Source organism: Engystomops pustulosus, unplaced genomic scaffold, assembly GCF_040894005.1.
Source record: "Engystomops pustulosus unplaced genomic scaffold, aEngPut4.maternal MAT_SCAFFOLD_235, whole genome shotgun sequence".
NCBI classification, from domain to species: domain Eukaryota; kingdom Metazoa; phylum Chordata; class Amphibia; order Anura; family Leptodactylidae; genus Engystomops; species Engystomops pustulosus.
In genome coordinates, this window is record NW_027285114.1 from 1 (window position 1) to 21,241 (window position 21,241).

General features: G+C 45.9%; 99 pseudogenes; all 99 read right to left on the reverse strand.

Moving 5' to 3' along the window:
* Nucleotides 1-53: 53 nt before the first annotated feature.
* Nucleotides 54-172, reverse strand: LOC140110080 (5S ribosomal RNA; annotated as a pseudogene).
* A 69-nt stretch (nt 173-241) lies between these two features.
* LOC140110218 (5S ribosomal RNA) lies at nt 242-360 on the reverse strand (annotated as a pseudogene).
* A 72-nt stretch (nt 361-432) lies between these two features.
* Nucleotides 433-551, reverse strand: LOC140109695 (5S ribosomal RNA; annotated as a pseudogene).
* Nucleotides 552-621: 70 nt separating this feature from the next.
* LOC140110219 (5S ribosomal RNA) lies at nt 622-740 on the reverse strand (annotated as a pseudogene).
* Nucleotides 741-810: 70 nt separating this feature from the next.
* Nucleotides 811-929, reverse strand: LOC140110041 (5S ribosomal RNA; annotated as a pseudogene).
* Nucleotides 930-1,381: 452 nt separating this feature from the next.
* On the reverse strand, nt 1,382-1,500 carry LOC140109669 (5S ribosomal RNA; annotated as a pseudogene).
* A 258-nt stretch (nt 1,501-1,758) lies between these two features.
* LOC140110203 (5S ribosomal RNA) lies at nt 1,759-1,877 on the reverse strand (annotated as a pseudogene).
* Nucleotides 1,878-1,950: 73 nt separating this feature from the next.
* LOC140109679 (5S ribosomal RNA) lies at nt 1,951-2,069 on the reverse strand (annotated as a pseudogene).
* Nucleotides 2,070-2,141: 72 nt separating this feature from the next.
* On the reverse strand, nt 2,142-2,260 carry LOC140110221 (5S ribosomal RNA; annotated as a pseudogene).
* Nucleotides 2,261-2,328: 68 nt separating this feature from the next.
* Nucleotides 2,329-2,447, reverse strand: LOC140109670 (5S ribosomal RNA; annotated as a pseudogene).
* Nucleotides 2,448-2,703: 256 nt separating this feature from the next.
* Nucleotides 2,704-2,822, reverse strand: LOC140110223 (5S ribosomal RNA; annotated as a pseudogene).
* Nucleotides 2,823-2,891: 69 nt separating this feature from the next.
* On the reverse strand, nt 2,892-3,010 carry LOC140109708 (5S ribosomal RNA; annotated as a pseudogene).
* Nucleotides 3,011-3,260: 250 nt separating this feature from the next.
* Nucleotides 3,261-3,378, reverse strand: LOC140109673 (5S ribosomal RNA; annotated as a pseudogene).
* A 70-nt stretch (nt 3,379-3,448) lies between these two features.
* On the reverse strand, nt 3,449-3,567 carry LOC140110042 (5S ribosomal RNA; annotated as a pseudogene).
* A 72-nt stretch (nt 3,568-3,639) lies between these two features.
* Nucleotides 3,640-3,758, reverse strand: LOC140109730 (5S ribosomal RNA; annotated as a pseudogene).
* Nucleotides 3,759-3,830: 72 nt separating this feature from the next.
* Nucleotides 3,831-3,950, reverse strand: LOC140109680 (5S ribosomal RNA; annotated as a pseudogene).
* Nucleotides 3,951-4,018: 68 nt separating this feature from the next.
* On the reverse strand, nt 4,019-4,137 carry LOC140110044 (5S ribosomal RNA; annotated as a pseudogene).
* A 72-nt stretch (nt 4,138-4,209) lies between these two features.
* On the reverse strand, nt 4,210-4,328 carry LOC140109742 (5S ribosomal RNA; annotated as a pseudogene).
* A 70-nt stretch (nt 4,329-4,398) lies between these two features.
* On the reverse strand, nt 4,399-4,517 carry LOC140109754 (5S ribosomal RNA; annotated as a pseudogene).
* A 70-nt stretch (nt 4,518-4,587) lies between these two features.
* Nucleotides 4,588-4,706, reverse strand: LOC140110045 (5S ribosomal RNA; annotated as a pseudogene).
* Nucleotides 4,707-4,778: 72 nt separating this feature from the next.
* Nucleotides 4,779-4,897, reverse strand: LOC140109767 (5S ribosomal RNA; annotated as a pseudogene).
* Nucleotides 4,898-4,969: 72 nt separating this feature from the next.
* LOC140109779 (5S ribosomal RNA) lies at nt 4,970-5,088 on the reverse strand (annotated as a pseudogene).
* A 70-nt stretch (nt 5,089-5,158) lies between these two features.
* LOC140109791 (5S ribosomal RNA) lies at nt 5,159-5,277 on the reverse strand (annotated as a pseudogene).
* Nucleotides 5,278-5,349: 72 nt separating this feature from the next.
* Nucleotides 5,350-5,468, reverse strand: LOC140109696 (5S ribosomal RNA; annotated as a pseudogene).
* Nucleotides 5,469-5,538: 70 nt separating this feature from the next.
* Nucleotides 5,539-5,657, reverse strand: LOC140110224 (5S ribosomal RNA; annotated as a pseudogene).
* A 68-nt stretch (nt 5,658-5,725) lies between these two features.
* LOC140110046 (5S ribosomal RNA) lies at nt 5,726-5,844 on the reverse strand (annotated as a pseudogene).
* Nucleotides 5,845-5,916: 72 nt separating this feature from the next.
* On the reverse strand, nt 5,917-6,035 carry LOC140109674 (5S ribosomal RNA; annotated as a pseudogene).
* A 72-nt stretch (nt 6,036-6,107) lies between these two features.
* Nucleotides 6,108-6,226, reverse strand: LOC140109710 (5S ribosomal RNA; annotated as a pseudogene).
* Nucleotides 6,227-6,298: 72 nt separating this feature from the next.
* LOC140110225 (5S ribosomal RNA) lies at nt 6,299-6,417 on the reverse strand (annotated as a pseudogene).
* A 70-nt stretch (nt 6,418-6,487) lies between these two features.
* LOC140109803 (5S ribosomal RNA) lies at nt 6,488-6,606 on the reverse strand (annotated as a pseudogene).
* A 72-nt stretch (nt 6,607-6,678) lies between these two features.
* Nucleotides 6,679-6,797, reverse strand: LOC140110047 (5S ribosomal RNA; annotated as a pseudogene).
* A 72-nt stretch (nt 6,798-6,869) lies between these two features.
* Nucleotides 6,870-6,988, reverse strand: LOC140110226 (5S ribosomal RNA; annotated as a pseudogene).
* A 68-nt stretch (nt 6,989-7,056) lies between these two features.
* Nucleotides 7,057-7,175, reverse strand: LOC140109671 (5S ribosomal RNA; annotated as a pseudogene).
* A 68-nt stretch (nt 7,176-7,243) lies between these two features.
* LOC140110048 (5S ribosomal RNA) lies at nt 7,244-7,362 on the reverse strand (annotated as a pseudogene).
* Nucleotides 7,363-7,432: 70 nt separating this feature from the next.
* On the reverse strand, nt 7,433-7,551 carry LOC140110227 (5S ribosomal RNA; annotated as a pseudogene).
* Nucleotides 7,552-7,619: 68 nt separating this feature from the next.
* On the reverse strand, nt 7,620-7,738 carry LOC140109684 (5S ribosomal RNA; annotated as a pseudogene).
* A 250-nt stretch (nt 7,739-7,988) lies between these two features.
* Nucleotides 7,989-8,107, reverse strand: LOC140109815 (5S ribosomal RNA; annotated as a pseudogene).
* Nucleotides 8,108-8,177: 70 nt separating this feature from the next.
* On the reverse strand, nt 8,178-8,296 carry LOC140110050 (5S ribosomal RNA; annotated as a pseudogene).
* A 72-nt stretch (nt 8,297-8,368) lies between these two features.
* Nucleotides 8,369-8,487, reverse strand: LOC140109827 (5S ribosomal RNA; annotated as a pseudogene).
* A 72-nt stretch (nt 8,488-8,559) lies between these two features.
* LOC140109841 (5S ribosomal RNA) lies at nt 8,560-8,678 on the reverse strand (annotated as a pseudogene).
* A 68-nt stretch (nt 8,679-8,746) lies between these two features.
* On the reverse strand, nt 8,747-8,865 carry LOC140110051 (5S ribosomal RNA; annotated as a pseudogene).
* A 72-nt stretch (nt 8,866-8,937) lies between these two features.
* On the reverse strand, nt 8,938-9,056 carry LOC140109853 (5S ribosomal RNA; annotated as a pseudogene).
* Nucleotides 9,057-9,126: 70 nt separating this feature from the next.
* LOC140109865 (5S ribosomal RNA) lies at nt 9,127-9,245 on the reverse strand (annotated as a pseudogene).
* Nucleotides 9,246-9,315: 70 nt separating this feature from the next.
* Nucleotides 9,316-9,434, reverse strand: LOC140110052 (5S ribosomal RNA; annotated as a pseudogene).
* Nucleotides 9,435-9,506: 72 nt separating this feature from the next.
* On the reverse strand, nt 9,507-9,625 carry LOC140109878 (5S ribosomal RNA; annotated as a pseudogene).
* A 72-nt stretch (nt 9,626-9,697) lies between these two features.
* On the reverse strand, nt 9,698-9,816 carry LOC140109890 (5S ribosomal RNA; annotated as a pseudogene).
* Nucleotides 9,817-9,886: 70 nt separating this feature from the next.
* Nucleotides 9,887-10,005, reverse strand: LOC140109902 (5S ribosomal RNA; annotated as a pseudogene).
* Nucleotides 10,006-10,077: 72 nt separating this feature from the next.
* On the reverse strand, nt 10,078-10,196 carry LOC140109698 (5S ribosomal RNA; annotated as a pseudogene).
* Nucleotides 10,197-10,266: 70 nt separating this feature from the next.
* LOC140110228 (5S ribosomal RNA) lies at nt 10,267-10,385 on the reverse strand (annotated as a pseudogene).
* Nucleotides 10,386-10,453: 68 nt separating this feature from the next.
* Nucleotides 10,454-10,572, reverse strand: LOC140110053 (5S ribosomal RNA; annotated as a pseudogene).
* A 70-nt stretch (nt 10,573-10,642) lies between these two features.
* LOC140109675 (5S ribosomal RNA) lies at nt 10,643-10,761 on the reverse strand (annotated as a pseudogene).
* A 72-nt stretch (nt 10,762-10,833) lies between these two features.
* On the reverse strand, nt 10,834-10,952 carry LOC140109712 (5S ribosomal RNA; annotated as a pseudogene).
* Nucleotides 10,953-11,024: 72 nt separating this feature from the next.
* Nucleotides 11,025-11,143, reverse strand: LOC140109914 (5S ribosomal RNA; annotated as a pseudogene).
* Nucleotides 11,144-11,213: 70 nt separating this feature from the next.
* LOC140109926 (5S ribosomal RNA) lies at nt 11,214-11,332 on the reverse strand (annotated as a pseudogene).
* Nucleotides 11,333-11,404: 72 nt separating this feature from the next.
* Nucleotides 11,405-11,523, reverse strand: LOC140109938 (5S ribosomal RNA; annotated as a pseudogene).
* Nucleotides 11,524-11,595: 72 nt separating this feature from the next.
* On the reverse strand, nt 11,596-11,714 carry LOC140109950 (5S ribosomal RNA; annotated as a pseudogene).
* Nucleotides 11,715-11,786: 72 nt separating this feature from the next.
* On the reverse strand, nt 11,787-11,905 carry LOC140109716 (5S ribosomal RNA; annotated as a pseudogene).
* A 72-nt stretch (nt 11,906-11,977) lies between these two features.
* Nucleotides 11,978-12,096, reverse strand: LOC140109963 (5S ribosomal RNA; annotated as a pseudogene).
* Nucleotides 12,097-12,166: 70 nt separating this feature from the next.
* LOC140109975 (5S ribosomal RNA) lies at nt 12,167-12,285 on the reverse strand (annotated as a pseudogene).
* A 250-nt stretch (nt 12,286-12,535) lies between these two features.
* LOC140109988 (5S ribosomal RNA) lies at nt 12,536-12,654 on the reverse strand (annotated as a pseudogene).
* A 70-nt stretch (nt 12,655-12,724) lies between these two features.
* Nucleotides 12,725-12,843, reverse strand: LOC140110055 (5S ribosomal RNA; annotated as a pseudogene).
* Nucleotides 12,844-12,915: 72 nt separating this feature from the next.
* LOC140110001 (5S ribosomal RNA) lies at nt 12,916-13,034 on the reverse strand (annotated as a pseudogene).
* Nucleotides 13,035-13,106: 72 nt separating this feature from the next.
* On the reverse strand, nt 13,107-13,225 carry LOC140110013 (5S ribosomal RNA; annotated as a pseudogene).
* Nucleotides 13,226-13,295: 70 nt separating this feature from the next.
* LOC140110025 (5S ribosomal RNA) lies at nt 13,296-13,414 on the reverse strand (annotated as a pseudogene).
* Nucleotides 13,415-13,675: 261 nt separating this feature from the next.
* On the reverse strand, nt 13,676-13,794 carry LOC140110229 (5S ribosomal RNA; annotated as a pseudogene).
* A 70-nt stretch (nt 13,795-13,864) lies between these two features.
* On the reverse strand, nt 13,865-13,983 carry LOC140110056 (5S ribosomal RNA; annotated as a pseudogene).
* Nucleotides 13,984-14,053: 70 nt separating this feature from the next.
* Nucleotides 14,054-14,172, reverse strand: LOC140110037 (5S ribosomal RNA; annotated as a pseudogene).
* A 250-nt stretch (nt 14,173-14,422) lies between these two features.
* On the reverse strand, nt 14,423-14,541 carry LOC140110049 (5S ribosomal RNA; annotated as a pseudogene).
* A 70-nt stretch (nt 14,542-14,611) lies between these two features.
* LOC140110057 (5S ribosomal RNA) lies at nt 14,612-14,730 on the reverse strand (annotated as a pseudogene).
* Nucleotides 14,731-14,802: 72 nt separating this feature from the next.
* On the reverse strand, nt 14,803-14,921 carry LOC140110061 (5S ribosomal RNA; annotated as a pseudogene).
* A 72-nt stretch (nt 14,922-14,993) lies between these two features.
* Nucleotides 14,994-15,112, reverse strand: LOC140110073 (5S ribosomal RNA; annotated as a pseudogene).
* A 70-nt stretch (nt 15,113-15,182) lies between these two features.
* Nucleotides 15,183-15,301, reverse strand: LOC140110086 (5S ribosomal RNA; annotated as a pseudogene).
* Nucleotides 15,302-15,562: 261 nt separating this feature from the next.
* On the reverse strand, nt 15,563-15,681 carry LOC140110230 (5S ribosomal RNA; annotated as a pseudogene).
* Nucleotides 15,682-15,751: 70 nt separating this feature from the next.
* On the reverse strand, nt 15,752-15,870 carry LOC140110058 (5S ribosomal RNA; annotated as a pseudogene).
* A 72-nt stretch (nt 15,871-15,942) lies between these two features.
* Nucleotides 15,943-16,061, reverse strand: LOC140110232 (5S ribosomal RNA; annotated as a pseudogene).
* Nucleotides 16,062-16,131: 70 nt separating this feature from the next.
* On the reverse strand, nt 16,132-16,250 carry LOC140109682 (5S ribosomal RNA; annotated as a pseudogene).
* A 70-nt stretch (nt 16,251-16,320) lies between these two features.
* Nucleotides 16,321-16,439, reverse strand: LOC140109676 (5S ribosomal RNA; annotated as a pseudogene).
* A 72-nt stretch (nt 16,440-16,511) lies between these two features.
* On the reverse strand, nt 16,512-16,630 carry LOC140109713 (5S ribosomal RNA; annotated as a pseudogene).
* A 72-nt stretch (nt 16,631-16,702) lies between these two features.
* On the reverse strand, nt 16,703-16,821 carry LOC140110233 (5S ribosomal RNA; annotated as a pseudogene).
* A 70-nt stretch (nt 16,822-16,891) lies between these two features.
* LOC140109616 (5S ribosomal RNA) lies at nt 16,892-17,010 on the reverse strand (annotated as a pseudogene).
* A 72-nt stretch (nt 17,011-17,082) lies between these two features.
* Nucleotides 17,083-17,201, reverse strand: LOC140110059 (5S ribosomal RNA; annotated as a pseudogene).
* A 72-nt stretch (nt 17,202-17,273) lies between these two features.
* On the reverse strand, nt 17,274-17,392 carry LOC140110099 (5S ribosomal RNA; annotated as a pseudogene).
* A 70-nt stretch (nt 17,393-17,462) lies between these two features.
* LOC140110111 (5S ribosomal RNA) lies at nt 17,463-17,581 on the reverse strand (annotated as a pseudogene).
* Nucleotides 17,582-17,842: 261 nt separating this feature from the next.
* LOC140110235 (5S ribosomal RNA) lies at nt 17,843-17,961 on the reverse strand (annotated as a pseudogene).
* A 70-nt stretch (nt 17,962-18,031) lies between these two features.
* On the reverse strand, nt 18,032-18,150 carry LOC140110060 (5S ribosomal RNA; annotated as a pseudogene).
* Nucleotides 18,151-18,220: 70 nt separating this feature from the next.
* LOC140110123 (5S ribosomal RNA) lies at nt 18,221-18,339 on the reverse strand (annotated as a pseudogene).
* Nucleotides 18,340-18,589: 250 nt separating this feature from the next.
* On the reverse strand, nt 18,590-18,708 carry LOC140110135 (5S ribosomal RNA; annotated as a pseudogene).
* A 70-nt stretch (nt 18,709-18,778) lies between these two features.
* On the reverse strand, nt 18,779-18,897 carry LOC140110062 (5S ribosomal RNA; annotated as a pseudogene).
* A 72-nt stretch (nt 18,898-18,969) lies between these two features.
* LOC140110147 (5S ribosomal RNA) lies at nt 18,970-19,088 on the reverse strand (annotated as a pseudogene).
* A 72-nt stretch (nt 19,089-19,160) lies between these two features.
* LOC140110159 (5S ribosomal RNA) lies at nt 19,161-19,279 on the reverse strand (annotated as a pseudogene).
* Nucleotides 19,280-19,349: 70 nt separating this feature from the next.
* LOC140110172 (5S ribosomal RNA) lies at nt 19,350-19,468 on the reverse strand (annotated as a pseudogene).
* A 261-nt stretch (nt 19,469-19,729) lies between these two features.
* Nucleotides 19,730-19,848, reverse strand: LOC140110236 (5S ribosomal RNA; annotated as a pseudogene).
* Nucleotides 19,849-19,918: 70 nt separating this feature from the next.
* Nucleotides 19,919-20,037, reverse strand: LOC140110063 (5S ribosomal RNA; annotated as a pseudogene).
* Nucleotides 20,038-20,109: 72 nt separating this feature from the next.
* Nucleotides 20,110-20,228, reverse strand: LOC140110237 (5S ribosomal RNA; annotated as a pseudogene).
* Nucleotides 20,229-20,298: 70 nt separating this feature from the next.
* On the reverse strand, nt 20,299-20,417 carry LOC140109683 (5S ribosomal RNA; annotated as a pseudogene).
* Nucleotides 20,418-20,487: 70 nt separating this feature from the next.
* Nucleotides 20,488-20,606, reverse strand: LOC140109677 (5S ribosomal RNA; annotated as a pseudogene).
* Nucleotides 20,607-20,678: 72 nt separating this feature from the next.
* Nucleotides 20,679-20,797, reverse strand: LOC140109714 (5S ribosomal RNA; annotated as a pseudogene).
* Nucleotides 20,798-20,869: 72 nt separating this feature from the next.
* LOC140110238 (5S ribosomal RNA) lies at nt 20,870-20,988 on the reverse strand (annotated as a pseudogene).
* Nucleotides 20,989-21,058: 70 nt separating this feature from the next.
* LOC140109835 (5S ribosomal RNA) lies at nt 21,059-21,177 on the reverse strand (annotated as a pseudogene).
* Between the last annotated feature and the right edge of the window lie 64 nt (nt 21,178-21,241).

Genomic DNA, 21,241 nt, shown 5'->3' on the forward strand with positions numbered 1-21,241 from the left:
CCTTCTTTTACCATCTTTGACATAGAAACTAACACAATTTTCAGGTTCAAAAAGGTCAACGGAACTTGGGATTCCCAGCCAGTCTCCCATGCTGGTACTTGCCAAGCCTTAAGCTGCATTGCTGCTGCGATCTGACGAGAGCAGGCACATTCAGCTTAGAATGGCCGTTGACAGCAGCTGTTCAATTTGAACCTTCTTTTACTATCTCATAGAGAAACTAACACAATTTTCAGGTTCAAAAGGTCAACGGAACTTGGGATTCCCAGCCAGTCTCCCATGCTGGTACTTGCCAAGCCTTAAGCTGCATTGCTGCTGCGATCTGACGAGAGCAGGCACATTCAGCTTAGAATGGCTGTTGACAGCAGCTGTTCAATTTGAACCTTCTTTTACCATCTTTGACATAGAAACTAACACAATTTTCACTTTCAAAAATGTCAAAGGAACTTGGATTTCCCAGCCAGTCTCCCATGCTGGTACTTGCCAAGCCTTAAGCTGCATTGCTGCTGCGATCTGACGAGAGCAGGCACATTCAGCTTAGAATGGCCGTTGACAGCAGCTGTTCAATTTGAACCTTCTTTTACTATCTCATAGAGAAACTAACACAATTTTCATGTTCAAAAAGGTCAACGGAACTTGGGATTCCCAGCCAGTCTCCCATGCTGGTACTTGCCAAGCCTTAAGCTGCATTGCTGCTGCGATCTGACGAGAGCAGGCACATTCAGCTTAGAATGGCTGTTGACAGCAGCTGTTCAATTTGAACCTTCTTTTACTATCTCATAGAGAAACTAACACAATTTTCAGGTTCAAAAAGGCCAACGGAACTTGGGATTCCCAGCCAGTCTCCCATGCTGGTACTTGCCAAGCCTTAAGCTGCATTGCTGCTGCGATCTGACGAGAGCAGGCACATTCAGCTTAGAATGGCCGTTGACAGCAGCTGTTCAATTTGAACCTTCTTTTACCATCTTTGACATAGAAACTAACACAATTTTCAGGTTCAAAAAGGTCAACGGAACTTGGGATTCCCAGCCAGTCTCCCATGCTGGTACTTGCCAAGCCTTAAGCTGCATTGCTGCTGCGATCTGACGCGAGAGCAGGCACATTCAGCTTTAGAATGGCTGTTGACAGCAGCTGTTCAATTTGAACCTTCTTTACTATCTCATAGAGAAACTAACACAATTTCAGGTTCAAAAAGGCCCAACGGAACTTAGGGCTCCAGCCAGTCTCCCATGCTGGTACTTGCCAAGCCTTAAGCTGCATTGCTGCTGCGATCTGACGAGAGCAGGCACATTCAGCTTAGAATGGCCGTTGACAGCAGCTGTTCAATTTGAACCTTCTTTTACCATCTTTGACATAGAAACTAACACAATTTTCAGGTTCAAAAGGCCAACGGAACTTGGGATTCCCAGCCAGTCTCCCATGCTGGTACTTGCCAAGCCTTAAGCTGCATTGCTGCTGCGATCTGACGAGAGCAGGCACATTCAGCTTAGAATGGCTGTTGACAGCAGCTGTTCAATTTGAACCTTCTTTTACCATCTTTGACATAGAAACTAACACAATTTTCAGGTTCAAAAGGTCAACGGACTTGGGATTCCCAGCCCAGTCTCCCATGCTGGTACTTGCCAGGCCTTAAGCTGCATTGCTGCTGCGATCTGACGAGAGCAGGCACATTCAGCTTAGAATGGCTGTTGACAGCAGCTGTTCAATTTGAACTTCTTTACTATCTCATAGAGAAACTAACACAATTTTCAGGTTCAAAAAGGTCAACGGAACTTGGGATTCCCAGCCAGTCTCCCATGCTGGTACTTGCCAAGCCTTAAGCTGCATTGCTGCTGCGATCTGACGAGAGCAGGCACATTCAGCTTAGAATGGCCGTTGACAGCAGCTGTTCAATTTGAACCTTTCTTTTACCATCTTTGACATAGAAACTAACACAATTTTCAGGTTCAAAAAGGTCAACGGAACTTGGGATTCCCAGCCAGTCTCCCATGCTGGTACTTGCCAAGCCTTAAGCTGCATTGCTGCTGCGATCTGACGAGAGCAGGCACATTCAGCTTAGAATGGCCGTTGACAGCAGCTGTTCAATTTGAACCTTCTTTTACCATCTTTGACATAGAAACTAACACAATTTTCAGGTTCAAAAAGGTCAACGGAACTTGGGATTCCCAGCCAGTCTCCCATGCTGGTACTTGCCAAGCCTTAAGCTGCATTGCTGCTGCGATCTGACGAGAGCAGGCACATTCAGCTTAGAATGGCTGTTGACAGCAGCTGTTCAATTTGAACCTTCTTTTACTATCTCATAGAGAAACTAACACAATTCAGGTTCAAAAAGGCCAACGGAACTTGGGATTCCCAGCCAGTCTCCCATGCTGGTACTTGCCAAGCCTTAAGCTGCATTGCTGCTGCGATCTGACGAGAGCAGGCACATTCAGCTTAGAATGGCTGTTGACAGCAGCTGTCAATTTGAACCTTCTTTTACTATCTCATAGAGAAACTAACACAATTCAGGTTCAAAAAGGCTCAACGGAACTTGGGATTCCCAGCCAGTCTCCATGCTGGTACTTGCCAAGCCTTAAGCTGCATTGCTGCTGCGATCTGACGAGAGCAGGCACATTCAGCTTAGAATGGCCGTTGACAGCAGCGGTTCAATTTGAACCTTCTTTTACTATCTCATAGAGAAACTAACACAATTTTCAGGTTCAAAAAGGTCAACGGAACTTGGGATTCCCAGCCAGTCTCCCATGCTGGTACTTGCCAAGCCTTAAGCTGCATTGCTGCTGCGATCTGACGAGAGCAGGCACATTCAGCTTAGAATGGCTGTTGACAGCAGCTGTTCAATTTGAACCTTCTTTTACTATCTCATAGAGAAAACTAACACAATTCAGGTTCAAAAAGGCCAACGGAATTTGGGATTCCCAGCCAGTCTCCCATGCTGGTACTTGCCAAGCCTTAAGCTGCATTGCTGCTGCGATCTGACGAGAGCAGGCACAATCAGCTTAGAATGGCCGTTGACAGCAGCTGTTCAATTTGAACCTTCTTTTACCATCTTTGACATAGAAACTAACACAATTTTCAGGTTCAAAAAGGTCAACGGAACTTGGGATTCCCAGCCAGTCTCCCATGCTGGTACTTGCCAAGCCTTAAGCTGCATTCTGACGAGAGCAGGCACATTCAGCTTAGAATGGCCGTTGACAGCAGCTGTTCAATTTGAACCTTCTTTTACTATCTCATAGAGAAACTAACACAATTTTCAGGTTCAAAAAGGTCAACGGAACTTGGGATTCCCAGCCAGTCTCCATGCTGGTACTTGCCAAGCCTTAAGCTGCATTGCTGCTGCGATCTGACGAGAGCAGGCACATTCAGCTTAGAATGGCCGTTGACAGCAGCTGTTCAATTTGAACCTTCTTTTACTATCTCATAGAGAAACTAACACAATTTTCAGGTTCAAAAAGGCCAACGGAACTTGGGATTCCCAGCCAGTCTCCCATGCTGGTACTTGCCAAGCCTTAAGCTGCATTGCTGCTGCGATCTGACGAGAGCAGGCACATTCAGCTTAGAATGGCCGTTGACAGCAGCTGTTCAATTTGAACCTTCTTTTACCATCTTTGACATAGAAACTAACACAATTTTCAGGTTCAAAAAGGTCAACGGAACTTGGGATTCCCAGCCAGTCTCCCATGCTGGTACTTGCCAAGCCTTAAGCTGCATTGCTGCTGCGATCTGACGAGAGCAGGCACATTCAGCTTAGAATGGCCGTTGACAGCAGCTGTTCAATTTGAACCTTCTTTTACCATCTTTGACATAGAAACTAACACAATTTTCAGGTTCAAAAAGGTCAACGGAACTTGGGATTCCCAGCCAGTCTCCCATGCTGGTACTTGCCAAGCCTTAAGCTGCATTGCTGCTGCGATCTGACGAGAGCAGGCACATTCAGCTTAGAATGGCCTGTTGACAGCAGCGGTTCAATTTGAACCTTCTTTTACTATCTCATAGAGAAACTAACACAATTCAGGTTCAAAAAGGCCAACGGAACTTGGGATTCCCAGCCAGTCTCCCATGCTGGTACTTGCCAAGCCTTAAGCTGCATTGCTGCTGCGATCTGACGAGAGCAGGCACATTCAGCTTAGAATGGCCGTTGACAGCAGCGGTTCAATTTGAACCTTCTTTTACCATCTTTGACATAGAAACTAACACAATTTTCAGGTTCAAAAAGGTCAACGGAACTTGGGATTCCCAGCCAGTCTCCCATGCTGGTACTTGCCAAGCCTTAAGCTGCATTGCTGCTGCGATCTGACGAGAGCAGGCACATTCAGCTTAGAATGGCCGTTGACAGCAGCTGTTCAATTTGAACCTTCTTTTACTATCTCATAGAGAAACTAACACAATTTTCAGGTTCAAAAAGGTCAACGGAACTTGGGATTCCCAGCCAGTCTCCCATGCTGGTACTTGCCAAGCCTTAAGCTGCATTGCTGCTGCGATCTGACGAGAGCAGGCACATTCAGCTTAGAATGGCCGTTGACAGCAGCTGTTCAATTTGAACCTTCTTTTACTATCTCATAGAGAAACTAACACAATTTTCAGGTTCAAAAAGGCCAACGGAACTTGGGATTCCCAGCCAGTCTCCCATGCTGGTACTTGCCAAGCCTTAAGCTGCATTGCTGCTGCGATCTGACGAGAGCAGGCACATTCAGCTTAGAATGGCCGTTGACAGCAGCTGTTCAATTTGAACCTTCTTTTACCATCTTTGACATAGAAACTAACACAAATTTCAGGTTCAAAAAGGTCAACGGAACTTGGGATTCCCAGCCAGTCTCCCATGCTGGTACTTGCCAAGCCTTAAGCTGCATTGCTGCTGCGATCTGACGAGAGCAGGCACATTCAGCTTAGAATGGCCGTTGACAGCAGCTGTTCAATTTGAACCTTCTTTTACCATCTTTGACATAGAAACTAACACAATTTTCAGGTTCAAAAAGGTCAACGGAACTTGGGATTCCCAGCCAGTCTCCCATGCTGGTACTTGCCAAGCCTTAAGCTGCATTGCTGCTGCGATCTGACGAGAGCAGGCACATTCAGCTTAGAATGGCCGTTGACAGCAGCTGTTCAATTTGAACCTTCTTTTACTATCTCATAGAGAAACTAACACAATTTTCAGGTTCAAAAAGGTCAACGGAACTTGGGATTCCCAGCCAGTCTCCCATGCTGGTACTTGCCAAGCCTTAAGCTGCATTGCTGCTGCGATCTGACGAGAGCAGGCACATTCAGCTTAGAATGGCCGTTGACAGCAGCTGTTCAATTTGAACCTTCTTTTACCATCTTTGACATAGAAACTAACACAATTTTCAGGTTCAAAAATGTCAAAGGAACTTGGATTTCCCAGCCAGTCTCCCATGCTGGTACTTGCCAAGCCTTAAGCTGCATTGCTGCTGCGATCTGACGAGAGCAGGCACATTCAGCTTAGAATGGCCGTTGACAGCAGCTGTTCAATTTGAACCTTCTTTTACTATCTCATAGAGAAACTAACACAATTTTCATGTTCAAAAAGGTCAACGGAACTTGGGATTCCCAGCCAGTCTCCCATGCTGGTACTTGCCAAGCCTTAAGCTGCATTGCTGCTGCGATCTGACGAGAGCAGGCACATTCAGCTTAGAATGGCTGTTGACAGCAGCTGTTCAATTTGAACCTTCTTTTACTATCTCAGAGAAACTAACACAATTTTCAGGTTCAAAAAGGCCAACGGAACTTGGGATTCCCAGCCAGTCTCCCATGCTGGTACTTGCCAAGCCTTAAGCTGCATTGCTGCTGCGATCTGACGAGAGCAGGCACATTCAGCTTAGAATGGCCGTTGACAGCAGCTGTTCAATTTGAACCTTCTTTTACCATCTTTGACATAGAAACTAACACAATTTTCAGGTTCAAAAAGGTCAACGGATCTTAGGATTCCCAGCCAGTCTCCCATGCTGGTACTTGCCAAGCCTTAAGCTGCATTGCTGCTGCGATCTGACGAGAGCAGGCACATTCAGCTTAGAATGGCCGTTGACAGCAGCTGTTCAATTTGAACCTTCTTTTACCATCTTTGACATAGAAACTAACACAATTTTCAGGTTCAAAAAGGTCAACGGAACTTGGGATTCCCAGCCAGTCTCCCATGCTGGTACTTGCCAGGCCTTAAGCTGCATTGCTGCTGCGATCTGACGAGAGCAGGCACATTCAGCTTAGAATGGCTGTTGACAGCAGCTGTTCAATTTGAACCTTCTTTTACCATCTTTGACATAGAAACTAACACAATTTTCAGGTTCAAAAAGGTCAACGGAACTTGGGATTCCCAGCCAGTCTCCCATGCTGGTACTTGCCAAGCCTTAAGCTGCATTGCTGCTGCGATCTGACGAGAGCAGGCACATTCAGCTTAGAATGGCTGTTGACAGCAGCTGTTCAATTTGAACCTTCTTTTACTATCTCATAGAGAAACTAACACAATTTTCAGGTTCAAAAAGGTCAACGGAACTTGGGATTCCCAGCCAGTCTCCCATGCTGGTACTTGCCAAGCCTTAAGCTGCATTGCTGCTGCGATCTGACGAGAGCAGGCACATTCAGCTTAGAATGGCCGTTGACAGCAGCTGTTCAATTTGAACCTTCTTTTACCATCTTTGACATAGAAACTAACACAATTTTCAGGTTCAAAAAGGCCAACGGAACTTGGGATTCCCAGCCAGTCTCCCATGCTGGTACTTGCCAAGCCTTAAGCTGCATTGCTGCTGCGATCTGACGAGAGCAGGCACATTCAGCTTAGAATGGCCGTTGACAGCAGCTGTTCAATTTGAACCTTCTTTTACCATCTTTGACATAGAAACTAACACAATTTTCAGGTTCAAAAAGGTCAACGGAACTTGGGATTCCCAGCCAGTCTCCCATGCTGGTACTTGCCAAGCCTTAAGCTGCATTGCTGCTGCGATCTGACGAGAGCAGGCACATTCAGCTTAGAATGGCTGTTGACAGCAGCTGTTCAATTTGAACCTTCTTTTACTATCTCATAGAGAAACTAACACAATTCAGGTTCAAAAAGGCCAACGGAACTTGGGATTCCCAGCCAGTCTCCCATGCTGGTACTTGCCAAGCCTTAAGCTGCATTGCTGCTGCGATCTGACGAGAGCAGGCACATTCAGCTTAGAATGGCTGTTGACAGCAGCTGTTCAATTTGAACCTTCTTTTACTATCTCATAGAGAAACTAACACAATTCAGGTTCAAAAAGGCCAACGGAACTTGGGATTCCCAGCCAGTCTCCCATGCTGGTACTTGCCAAGCCTTAAGCTGCATTGCTGCTGCGATCTGACGAGAGCAGGCACATTCAGCTTAGAATGGCCGTTGACAGCAGCGGTTCAATTTGAACCTTCTTTTACTATCTCATAGAGAAACTAACACAATTTTCAGGTTCAAAAAGGTCAACGGAACTTGGGATTCCCAGCCAGTCTCCCATGCTGGTACTTGCCAAGCCTTAAGCTGCATTGCTGCTGCGATCTGACGAGAGCAGGCACATTCAGCTTAGAATGGCTGTTGACAGCAGCTGTTCAATTTGAACCTTCTTTTACTATCTCATAGAGAAACTAACACAATTCAGGTTCAAAAAGGCCAACGGAATTTGGGATTCCCAGCCAGTCTCCCATGCTGGTACTTGCCAAGCCTTAAGCTGCATTGCTGCTGCGATCTGACGAGAGCAGGCACATTCAGCTTAGAATGGCCGTTGACAGCAGCTGTTCAATTTGAACCTTCTTTTACCATCTTTGACATAGAAACTAACACAATTTTCAGGTTCAAAAAGGTCAACGGAACTTGGGATTCCCAGCCAGTCTCCCATGCTGGTACTTGCCAAGCCTTAAGCTGCATTCTGACGAGAGCAGGCACATTCAGCTTAGAATGGCCGTTGACAGCAGCTGTTCAATTTGAACCTTCTTTTACTATCTCATAGAGAAACTAACACAATTTTCAGGTTCAAAAAGGTCAACGGAACTTGGGATTCCCAGCCAGTCTCCCATGCTGGTACTTGCCAAGCCTTAAGCTGCATTGCTGCTGCGATCTGACGAGAGCAGGCACATTCAGCTTAGAATGGCCGTTGACAGCAGCTGTTCAATTTGAACCTTCTTTTACTATCTCATAGAGAAACTAACACAATTTTCAGGTTCAAAAAGGCCAACGGAACTTGGGATTCCCAGCCAGTCTCCCATGCTGGTACTTGCCAAGCCTTAAGCTGCATTGCTGCTGCGATCTGACGAGAGCAGGCACATTCAGCTTAGAATGGCCGTTGACAGCAGCTGTTCAATTTGAACCTTCTTTTACCATCTTTGACATAGAAACTAACACAATTTTCAGGTTCAAAAAGGTCAACGGAACTTGGGATTCCCAGCCAGTCTCCCATGCTGGTACTTGCCAAGCCTTAAGCTGCATTGCTGCTGCGATCTGACGAGAGCAGGCACATTCAGCTTAGAATGGCCGTTGACAGCAGCTGTTCAATTTGAACCTTCTTTTACCATCTTTGACATAGAAACTAACACAATTTTCAGGTTCAAAAAGGTCAACGGAACTTGGGATTCCCAGCCAGTCTCCCATGCTGGTACTTGCCAAGCCTTAAGCTGCATTGCTGCTGCGATCTGACGAGAGCAGGCACATTCAGCTTAGAATGGCCGTTGACAGCAGCGGTTCAATTTGAACCTTCTTTTACTATCTCATAGAGAAACTAACACAATTCAGGTTCAAAAAGGCCAACGGAACTTGGGATTCCCAGCCAGTCTCCCATGCTGGTACTTGCCAAGCCTTAAGCTGCATTGCTGCTGCGATCTGACGAGAGCAGGCACATTCAGCTTAGAATGGCCGTTGACAGCAGCTGTTCAATTTGAACCTTCTTTTACCATCTTTGACATAGAAACTAACACAATTTTCAGGTTCAAAAAGGTCAACGGAACTTGGGATTCCCAGCCAGTCTCCCATGCTGGTACTTGCCAAGCCTTAAGCTGCATTGCTGCTGCGATCTGACGAGAGCAGGCACATTCAGCTTAGAATGGCCGTTGACAGCAGCTGTTCAATTTGAACCTTCTTTTACTATCTCATAGAGAAACTAACACAATTTTCAGGTTCAAAAAGGTCAACGGAACTTGGGATTCCCAGCCAGTCTCCCATGCTGGTACTTGCCAAGCCTTAAGCTGCATTGCTGCTGCGATCTGACGAGAGCAGGCACATTCAGCTTAGAATGGCCGTTGACAGCAGCTGTTCAATTTGAACCTTCTTTTACTATCTCATAGAGAAACTAACACAATTTTCAGGTTCAAAAAGGCCAACGGAACTTGGGATTCCCAGCCAGTCTCCCATGCTGGTACTTGCCAAGCCTTAAGCTGCATTGCTGCTGCGATCTGACGAGAGCAGGCACATTCAGCTTAGAATGGCCGTTGACAGCAGCTGTTCAATTTGAACCTTCTTTTACCATCTTTGACATAGAAACTAACACAAATTTCAGGTTCAAAAAGGTCAACGGAACTTGGGATTCCCAGCCAGTCTCCCATGCTGGTACTTGCCAAGCCTTAAGCTGCATTGCTGCTGCGATCTGACGAGAGCAGGCACATTCAGCTTAGAATGGCCGTTGACAGCAGCTGTTCAATTTGAACCTTCTTTTACCATCTTTGACATAGAAACTAACACAATTTTCAGGTTCAAAAAGGTCAACGGAACTTGGGATTCCCAGCCAGTCTCCCATGCTGGTACTTGCCAAGCCTTAAGCTGCATTGCTGCTGCGATCTGACGAGAGCAGGCACATTCAGCTTAGAATGGCCGTTGACAGCAGCTGTTCAATTTGAACCTTCTTTTACTATCTCATAGAGAAACTAACACAATTTTCAGGTTCAAAAAGGTCAACGGAACTTGGGATTCCCAGCCAGTCTCCCATGCTGGTACTTGCCAAGCCTTAAGCTGCATTGCTGCTGCGATCTGACGAGAGCAGGCACATTCAGCTTAGAATGGCCGTTGACAGCAGCTGTTCAATTTGAACCTTCTTTTACCATCTTTGACATAGAAACTAACACAATTTTCAGGTTCAAAAATGTCAAAGGAACTTGGATTTCCCAGCCAGTCTCCCATGCTGGTACTTGCCAAGCCTTAAGCTGCATTGCTGCTGCGATCTGACGAGAGCAGGCACATTCAGCTTAGAATGGCCGTTGACAGCAGCTGTTCAATTTGAACCTTCTTTTACTATCTCATAGAGAAACTAACACAATTTTCATGTTCAAAAAGGTCAACGGAACTTGGGATTCCCAGCCAGTCTCCCATGCTGGTACTTGCCAAGCCTTAAGCTGCATTGCTGCTGCGATCTGACGAGAGCAGGCACATTCAGCTTAGAATGGCTGTTGACAGCAGCTGTTCAATTTGAACCTTCTTTTACTATCTCAGAGAAACTAACACAATTTTCAGGTTCAAAAAGGCCAACGGAACTTGGGATTCCCAGCCAGTCTCCCATGCTGGTACTTGCCAAGCCTTAAGCTGCATTGCTGCTGCGATCTGACGAGAGCAGGCACATTCAGCTTAGAATGGCCGTTGACAGCAGCTGTTCAATTTGAACCTTCTTTTACTATCTCATAGAGAAACTAACACAATTTTCAGGTTCAAAAAGGTCAACGGATCTTAGGATTCCCAGCCAGTCTCCCATGCTGGTACTTGCCAAGCCTTAAGCTGCATTGCTGCTGCGATCTGACGAGAGCAGGCACATTCAGCTTAGAATGGCCGTTGACAGCAGCTGTTCAATTTGAACCTTCTTTTACCATCTTTGACATAGAAACTAACACAATTTTCAGGTTCAAAAAGGTCAACGGAACTTGGGATTCCCAGCCAGTCTCCCATGCTGGTACTTGCCAGGCCTTAAGCTGCATTGCTGCTGCGATCTGACGAGAGCAGGCACATTCAGCTTAGAATGGCTGTTGACAGCAACTGTTCAATTTGAACCTTCTTTTACCATCTTTGACATAGAAACTAACACAATTTTCAGGTTCAAAAAGGTCAACGGAACTTGGGATTCCCAGCCAGTCTCCCATGCTGGTACTTGCCAAGCCTTAAGCTGCATTGCTGCTGCGATCTGACGAGAGCAGGCACATTCAGCTTAGAATGGCCGTTGACAGCAGCTGTTCAATTTGAACCTTCTTTTACTATCTCATAGAGAAACTAACACAATTTTCAGGTTCAAAAAGGTCAACGGAACTTGGGATTCCCAGCCAGTCTCCCATGCTGGTACTTGCCAAGCCTTAAGCTGCATTGCTGCTGCGATCTGACGAGAGCAGGCACATTCAGCTTAGAATGGCCGTTGACAGCAGCTGTTCAATTTGAACCTTCTTTTACCATCTTTGACATAGAAACTAACACAATTTTCAGGTTCAAAAAGGTCAACGGAACTTGGGATTCCCAGCCAGTCTCCCATGCTGGTACTTGCCAAGCCTTAAGCTGCATTGCTGCTGCGATCTGACGAGAGCAGGCACATTCAGCTTAGAATGGCCGTTGACAGCAGCTGTTCAATTTGAACCTTCTTTTACCATCTTTGACATAGAAACTAACACAATTTTCAGGTTCAAAAAGGTCAACGGAACTTGGGATTCCCAGCCAGTCTCCCATGCTGGTACTTGCCAAGCCTTAAGCTGCATTGCTGCTGCGATCTGACGAGAGCAGGCACATTCAGCTTAGAATGGCCGTTGACAGCAGCTGTTCAATTTGAACCTTCTTTTACCATCTTTGACATAGAAACTAACACAATTTTCAGGTTCAAAAAGGTCAACGGAACTTGGGATTCCCAGCCAGTCTCCCATGCTGGTACTTGCCAAGCCTTAAGCTGCATTGCTGCGGCGATCTGACGAGAGCAGGCACATTCAGCTTAGAATGGCTGTTGACAGCAGCTGTTCAATTTGAACCTTCTTTTACCATCTTTGACATAGAAACTAACACAATTTTCAGGTTCAAAAAGGTCAACGGAACTTGGGATTCCCAGCCAGTCTCCCATGCTGGTACTTGCCAAGCCTTAAGCTGCATTGCTGCTGCGATCTGACGAGAGCAGGCACATTCAGCTTAGAATGGCCGTTGACAGCAGCGATTCAATTTGAACCTTCTTTTACTATCTCATAGAGAAACTAACACAATTTTCAGGTTCAAAAAGGTCAACGGAACTTGGGATTCCCAGCCAGTCTCCCATGCTGGTACTTGCCAAGCCTTAAGCTGCATTGCTGCTGCGATCTGACGAGAGCAGGCACATTCAGCTTAGAATGGCCGTTGACAGCAGCTGTTCAATTTGAACCTTCTTTTACCATCTTTGACATAGAAACTAACACAATTTTCAGGTTCAAAAAGGTCAACGGAACTTGGGATTCCCAGCCAGTCTCCCATGCTGGTACTTGCCAAGCCTTAAGCTGCATTCTGACGAGAGCAGGCACATTCAGCTTAGAATGGCCGTTGACAGCAGCTGTTCAATTTGAACCTTCTTTTACTATCTCATAGAGAAACTAACACAATTTTCAGGATCAAAAAGGTCAACGGAACTTGGGATTCCCAGCCAGTCTCCCATGCTGGTACTTGCCAAGCCTTAAGCTGCATTGCTGCTGCGATCTGACGAGAGCAGGCACATTCAGCTTAGAATGGCCGTTGACAGCAGCTGTTCAATTTGAACCTTCTTTTACTATCTCATAGAGAAACTAACACAATTTTCAGGTTCAAAAAGGCCAACGGAACTTGGGATTCCCAGCCAGTCTCCCATGCTGGTACTTGCCAAGCCTTAAGCTGCATTGCTGCTGCGATCTGACGAGAGCAGGCACATTCAGCTTAGAATGGCCGTTGACAGCAGATGTTCAATTTGAACCTTCTTTTACCATCTTTGACATAGAAACTAACACAATTTTCAGGTTCAAAAAGGTCAACGGAACTTGGGATTCCCAGCCAGTCTCCCATGCTGGTACTTGCCAAGCCTTAAGCTGCATTGCTGCTGCGATCTGACGAGAGCAGGCACATTCAGCTTAGAATGGCCGTTGACAGCAGCTGTTAAATTTGAACCTTCTTTTACCATCTTTGACATAGAAACTAACACAATTTTCAGGTTCAAAAAGGTCAACGGAACTTGGGATTCCCAGCCAGTCTCCCATGCTGGTACTTGCCAAGCCTTAAGCTGCATTGCTGCTGCGATCTGACGAGAGCAGGCACATTCAGCTTAGAATGGCCGTTGACAGCAGCTGTTCAATTTGAACCTTCTTTTACTATCTCATAGAGAAACTAACACAATTTTCAGGTTCAAAAAGGTCAACGGAACTTGGGATTCCCAGCCAGTCTCCCATGCTGGTACTTGCCAAGCCTTAAGCTGCATTGCTGCTGCGATCTGACGAGAGCAGGCACATTCAGCTTAGAATGGCCGTTGACAGCAGCTGTTCAATTTGAACCTTCTTTTACCATCTTTGACATAGAAACTAACACAATTTTCAGGTTCAAAAATGTCAAAGGAACTTGGATTTCCCAGCCAGTCTCCCATGCTGGTACTTGCCAAGCCTTAAGCTGCATTGCTGCTGCGATCTGACGAGAGCAGGCACATTCAGCTTAGAATGGCCGTTGACAGCAGCTGTTCAATTTGAACCTTCTTTTACTATCTCATAGAGAAACTAACACAATTTTCATGTTCAAAAAGGTCAACGGAACTTGGGATTCCCAGCCAGTCTCCCATGCTGGTACTTGCCAAGCCTTAAGCTGCATTGCTGCTGCGATCTGACGAGAGCAGGCACATTCAGCTTAGAATGGCTGTTGACAGCAGCTGTTCAATTTGAACCTTCTTTTACTATCTCATAGAGAAACTAACACAATTTTCAGGTTCAAAAAGGCCAACGGAACTTGGGATTCCCAGCCAGTCTCCCATGCTGGTACTTGCCAAGCCTTAAGCTGCATTGCTGCTGCGATCTGACGAGAGCAGGCACATTCAGCTTAGAATGGCCGTTGACAGCAGCGATTCAATTTGAACCTTCTTTTACTATCTCATAGAGAAACTAACACAATTTTCAGGTTCAAAAAGGTCAACGGAACTTGGGATTCCCAGCCAGTCTCCCATGCTGGTACTTGCCAAGCCTTAAGCTGCATTGCTGCTGCGATCTGACGAGAGCAGGCACATTCAGCTTAGAATGGCCGTTGACAGCAGCTGTTCAATTTGAACCTTCTTTTACCATCTTTGACATAGAAACTAACACAATTTTCAGGTTCAAAAAGGTCAACGGAACTTGGGATTCCCAGCCAGTCTCCCATGCTGGTACTTGCCAAGCCTTAAGCTGCATTCTGACGAGAGCAGGCACATTCAGCTTAGAATGGCCGTTGACAGCAGCTGTTCAATTTGAACCTTCTTTTACTATCTCATAGAGAAACTAACACAATTTTCAGGATCAAAAAGGTCAACGGAACTTGGGATTCCCAGCCAGTCTCCCATGCTGGTACTTGCCAAGCCTTAAGCTGCATTGCTGCTGCGATCTGACGAGAGCAGGCACATTCAGCTTAGAATGGCCGTTGACAGCAGCTGTTCAATTTGAACCTTCTTTTACTATCTCATAGAGAAACTAACACAATTTTCAGGTTCAAAAAGGCCAACGGAACTTGGGATTCCCAGCCAGTCTCCCATGCTGGTACTTGCCAAGCCTTAAGCTGCATTGCTGCTGCGATCTGACGAGAGCAGGCACATTCAGCTTAGAATGGCCGTTGACAGCAGCTGTTCAATTTGAACCTTCTTTTACCATCTTTGACATAGAAACTAACACAATTTTCAGGTTCAAAAAGGTCAACGGAACTTGGGATTCCCAGCCAGTCTCCCATGCTGGTACTTGCCAAGCCTTAAGCTGCATTGCTGCTGCGATCTGACGAGAGCAGGCACATTCAGCTTAGAATGGCCGTTGACAGCAGCTGTTAAATTTGAACCTTCTTTTACCATCTTTGACATAGAAACTAACACAATTTTCAGGTTCAAAAAGGTCAACGGAACTTGGGATTCCCAGCCAGTCTCCCATGCTGGTACTTGCCAAGCCTTAAGCTGCATTGCTGCTGCGATCTGACGAGAGCAGGCACATTCAGCTTAGAATGGCCGTTGACAGCAGCTGTTCAATTTGAACCTTCTTTTACTATCTCATAGAGAAACTAACACAATTTTCAGGTTCAAAAAGGTCAACGGAACTTGGGATTCCCAGCCAGTCTCCCATGCTGGTACTTGCCAAGCCTTAAGCTGCATTGCTGCTGCGATCTGACGAGAGCAGGCACATTCAGCTTAGAATGGCCGTTGACAGCAGCTGTTCAATTTGAACCTTCTTTTACCATCTTTGACATAGAAACTAACACAATTTTCAGGTTCAAAAATGTCAAAGGAACTTGGATTTCCCAGCCAGTCTCCCATGCTGGTACTTGCCAAGCCTTAAGCTGCATTGCTGCTGCGATCTGACGAGAGCAGGCACATTCAGCTTAGAATGGCCGTTGACAGCAGCTGTTCAATTTGAACCTTCTTTTACTATCTCATAGAGAAACTAACACAATTTTCATGTTCAAAAAGGTCAACGGAACTTGGGATTCCCAGCCAGTCTCCCATGCTGGTACTTGCCAAGCCTTAAGCTGCATTGCTGCTGCGATCTGACGAGAGCAGGCACATTCAGCTTAGAATGGCTGTTGACAGCAGCTGTTCAATTTGAACCTTCTTTTACTATCTCATAGAGAAACTAACACAATTTTCAGGTTCAAAAAGGCCAACGGAACTTGGGATTCCCAGCCAGTCTCCCATGCTGGTACTTGCCAAGCCTTAAGCTGCATTGCTGCTGCGATCTGACGAGAGCAGGCACATTCAGCTTAGAATGGCCGTTGACAGCAGCTGTTCAATTTGAACCTTCTTTTACCATCTTTGACATAGAAACTAACACAATTTTCAGGTTCAAAAAGGTCAACGGAACTTGGGATTCCCAGCCAGTCTCCCATGCTGGTACTTGCCAAGCCTTAAGCTGCATTGCTGCTGCGATCTGACGAGAGCAGGCACATTCAGCTTAGAATGGCTGTTGACAGCAGCTGTTCAATTTGAACCTTCTTTTACTATCTCATAGAGAAACTAACACAATTTTCAGGTTCAAAAAGGCCAACGGAACTTGGGATTCCCAGCCAGTCTCCCATGCTGGTACTTGCCAAGCCTTAAGCTGCATTGCTGCTGCGATCTGACTAGAGCAGGCACATTCAGCTTAGAATGGCCGTTGACAGCAGCTGTTCAATTTGAACCTTCTTTTACTATCTCATAGAGAAACTAACACAATTTTCAGGTTCAAAAAGGTCAACGGATCTTAGGATTCCCAGCCAGTCTCCCATGCTGGTACTTGCCAAGCCTTAAGCTGCATTGCTGCTGCGATCTGACGAGAGCAGGCACATTCAGCTTAGAATGGCCGTTGACAGCAGCTGTTCAATTTGAACCTTCTTTTACCATCTTTGACATAGAAACTAACACAATTTTCAGGTTCAAAAAGGTCAACGGAACTTGGGATTCCCAGCCAGTCTCCCATGCTGGTACTTGCCAGGCCTTAAGCTGCATTGCTGCTGCGATCTGACGAGAGCAGGCACATTCAGCTTAGAATGGCTGTTGACAGCAGCTGTTCAATTTGAACCTTCTTTTACCATCTTTGACATAGAAACTAACACAATTTTCAGGTTCAAAAAGGTCAACGGAACTTGGGATTCCCAGCCAGTCTCCCATGCTGGTACTTGCCAAGCCTTAAGCTGCATTGCTGCTGCGATCTGACGAGAGCAGGCACATTCAGCTTAGAATGGCTGTTGACAGCAGCTGTTCAATTTGAACCTTCTTTTACTATCTCATAGAGAAACTAACACAATTTTCAGGTTCAAAAAGGTCAACGGAACTTGGGATTCCCAGCCAGTCTCCCATGCTGGTACTTGCCAAGCCTTAAGCTGCATTGCTGCTGCGATCTGATGAGAGCAGGCACATTCAGCTTAGAATGGCCGTTGACAGCAGCTGTTCAATTTGAACCTTCTTTTACCATCTTTGACATAGAAACTAACACAATTTTCAGGTTCAAAAAGGCCAACGGAACTTGGGATTCCCAGCCAGTCTCCCATGCTGGTACTTGCCAAGCCTTAAGCTGCATTGCTGCTGCGATCTGACGAGAGCAGGCACATTCAGCTTAGAATGGCCGTTGACAGCAGCTGTTCAATTTGAACCTTCTTTTACCATCTTTGACATAGAAACTAACACAATTTTCAGGTTCAAAAAGGTCAACGGAACTTGGGATTCCCAGCCAGTCTCCCATGCTGGTACTTGCCAAGCCTTAAGCTGCATTGCTGCTGCGATCTGACGAGAGCAGGCACATTCAGCTTAGAATGGCCGTTGACAGCAGCTGTTCAATTTGAACCTTCTTTTACTATCTCATAGAGAAACTAACACAATTTTCAGGTTCAAAAAGGTCAACGGAACTTGGGATTCCCAGCCAGTCTCCCATGCTGGTACTTGCCAAGCCTTAAGCTGCATTGCTGCTGCGATCTGACGAGAGCAGGCACATTCAGCTTAGAATGGCCGTTGACAGCAGCTGTTCAATTTGAACCTTCTTTTACCATCTTTGACATAGAAACTAACACAATTTTCAGGTTCAAAAATGTCAAAGGAACTTGGATTTCCCAGCCAGTCTCCCATGCTGGTACTTGCCAAGCCTTAAGCTGCATTGCTGCTGCGATCTGACGAGAGCAGGCACATTCAGCTTAGAATGGCCGTTGACAGCAGCTGTTCAATTTGAACCTTCTTTTACTATCTCATAGAGAAACTAACACAATTTTCATGTTCAAAAAGGTCAACGGAACTTGGGATTCCCAGCCAGTCTCCCATGCTGGTACTTGCCAAGCCTTAAGCTGCATTGCTGCTGCGATCTGACGAGAGCAGGCACATTCAGCTTAGAATGGCTGTTGACAGCAGCTGTTCAATTTGAACCTTCTTTTACTATCTCATAGAGAAACTAACACAATTTTCAGGTTCAAAAAGGCCAACGGAACTTGGGATTCCCAGCCAGTCTCCCATGCTGGTACTTGCCAAGCCTTAAGCTGCATTGCTGCTGCGATCTGACGAGAGCAGGCACATTCAGCTTAGAATGGCCGTTGACAGCAGCGATTCAATTTGAACCTTCTTTTACTATCTCATAGAGAAACTAACACAATTTTCAGGTTCAAAAAGGTCAACGGAACTTGGGATTCCCAGCCAGTCTCCCATGCTGGTACTTGCCAAGCCTTAAGCTGCATTGCTGCTGCGATCTGACGAGAGCAGGCACATTCAGCTTAGAATGGCCGTTGACAGCAGCTGTTCAATTTGAACCTTCTTTTACCATCTTTGACATAGAAACTAACACAATTTTCAGGTTCAAAAAGGTCAACGGAACTTGGGATTCCCAGCCAGTCTCCCATGCTGGTACTTGCCAAGCCTTAAGCTGCATTCTGACGAGAGCAGGCACATTCAGCTTAGAATGGCCGTTGACAGCAGCTGTTCAATTTGAACCTTCTTTTACTATCTCATAGAGAAACTAACACAATTTTCAGGATCAAAAAGGTCAACGGAACTTGGGATTCCCAGCCAGTCTCCCATGCTGGTACTTGCCAAGCCTTAAGCTGCATTGCTGCTGCGATCTGACGAGAGCAGGCACATTCAGCTTAGAATGGCCGTTGACAGCAGCTGTTCAATTTGAACCTTCTTTTACTATCTCATAGAGAAACTAACACAATTTTCAGGTTCAAAAAGGCCAACGGAACTTGGGATTCCCAGCCAGTCTCCCATGCTGGTACTTGCCAAGCCTTAAGCTGCATTGCTGCTGCGATCTGACGAGAGCAGGCACATTCAGCTTAGAATGGCCGTTGACAGCAGCTGTTCAATTTGAACCTTCTTTTACCATCTTTGACATAGAAACTAACACAATTTTCAGGTTCAAAAAGGTCAACGGAACTTGGGATTCCCAGCCAGTCTCCCATGCTGGTACTTGCCAAGCCTTAAGCTGCATTGCTGCTGCGATCTGACGAGAGCAGGCACATTCAGCTTAGAATGGCCGTTGACAGCAGCTGTTAAATTTGAACCTTCTTTTACCATCTTTGACATAGAAACTAACACAATTTTCAGGTTCAAAAAGGTCAACGGAACTTGGGATTCCCAGCCAGTCTCCCATGCTGGTACTTGCCAAGCCTTAAGCTGCATTGCTGCTGCGATCTGACGAGAGCAGGCACATTCAGCTTAGAATGGCCGTTGACAGCAGCTGTTCAATTTGAACCTTCTTTTACTATCTCATAGAGAAACTAACACAATTTTCAGGTTCAAAAAGGTCAACGGAACTTGGGATTCCCAGCCAGTCTCCCATGCTGGTACTTGCCAAGCCTTAAGCTGCATTGCTGCTGCGATCTGACGAGAGCAGGCACATTCAGCTTAGAATGGCCGTTGACAGCAGCTGTTCAATTTGAACCTTCTTTTACCATCTTTGACATAGAAACTAACACAATTTTCAGGTTCAAAAATGTCAAAGGAACTTGGATTTCCCAGCCAGTCTCCCATGCTGGTACTTGCCAAGCCTTAAGCTGCATTGCTGCTGCGATCTGACGAGAGCAGGCACATTCAGCTTAGAATGGCCGTTGACAGCAGCTGTTCAATTTGAACCTTCTTTTACTATCTCATAGAGAAACTAACACAATTTTCATGTTCAAAAAGGTCAACGGAACTTGGGATTCCCAGCCAGTCTCCCATGCTGGTACTTGCCAAGCCTTAAGCTGCATTGCTGCTGCGATCTGACGAGAGCAGGCACATTCAGCTTAGAATGGCTGTTGACAGCAGCTGTTCAATTTGAACCTTCTTTTACTATCTCATAGAGAAACTAACACAATTTTCAGGTTCAAAAAGGCCAACGGAACTTGGGATTCCCAGCCAGTCTCCCATGCTGGTACTTGCCAAGCCTTAAGCTGCATTGCTGCTGCGATCTGACGAGAGCAGGCACATTCAGCTTAGAATGGCCGTTGACAGCAGCTGTTCAATTTGAACCTTCTTTTACCATCTTTGACATAGAAACTAACACAATTTTCAGGTTCAAAAAGGTCAACGGAACTTGGGATTCCCAGCCAGTCTCCCATGCTGGTACTTGCCAAGCCTTAAGCTGCATTGCTGCTGCGATCTGACGAGAGCAGGCACATTCAGCTTAGAATGGCTGTTGACAGCAGCTGTTCAATTTGAACCTTCTTTTACTATCTCATAGAGAAACTAACACAATTTTCAGGTTCAAAAAGGCCAACGGAACTTGGGATTCCCAGCCAGTCTCCCATGCTGGTACTTGCCAAGCCTTAAGCTGCATTGCTGCTGCGATCTGACTAGAGCAGGCACATTCAGCTTAGAATGGCCGTTGACAGCAGCTGTTCAATTTGAACCTTCTTTTACTATCTCATAGAGAAACTAACACAATTTTCAGGTTCAAAAAGGTCAACGGATCTTAGGATTCCCAGCCAGTCTCCCATGCTGGTACTTGCCAAGCCTTAAGCTGCATTGCTGCTGCGATCTGACGAGAGCAGGCACATTCAGCTTAGAATGGCCGTTGACAGCAGCTGTTCAATTTGAACCTTCTTTTACCATCTTTGACATAGAAACTAACACAATTTTCAGGTTCAAAAAGGTCAACGGAACTTGGGATTCCCAGCCAGTCTCCCATGCTGGTACTTGCCAGGCCTTAAGCTGCATTGCTGCTGCGATCTGACGAGAGCAGGCACATTCAGCTTAGAATGGCTGTTGACAGCAGCTGTTCAATTTGAACCTTCTTTTACCATCTTTGACATAGAAACTAACACAATTTTCAGGTTCAAAAAGGTCAACGGAACTTGGGATTCCCAGCCAGTCTCCCATGCTGGTACTTGCCAAGCCTTAAGCTGCATTGCTGCTGCGATCTGACGAGAGCAGGCACATTCAGCTTAGAATGGCTGTTGACAGCAGCTGTTCAATTTGAACCTTCTTTTACTATCTCATAGAGAAACTAACACAATTTTCAGGTTCAAAAAGGTCAACGGAACTTGGGATTCCCAGCCAGTCTCCCATGCTGGTACTTGCCAAGCCTTAAGCTGCATTGCTGCTGCGATCTGATGAGAGCAGGCACATTCAGCTTAGAATGGCCGTTGACAGCAGCTGTTCAATTTGAACCTTCTTTTACCATCTTTGACATAGAAACTAACACAATTTTCAGG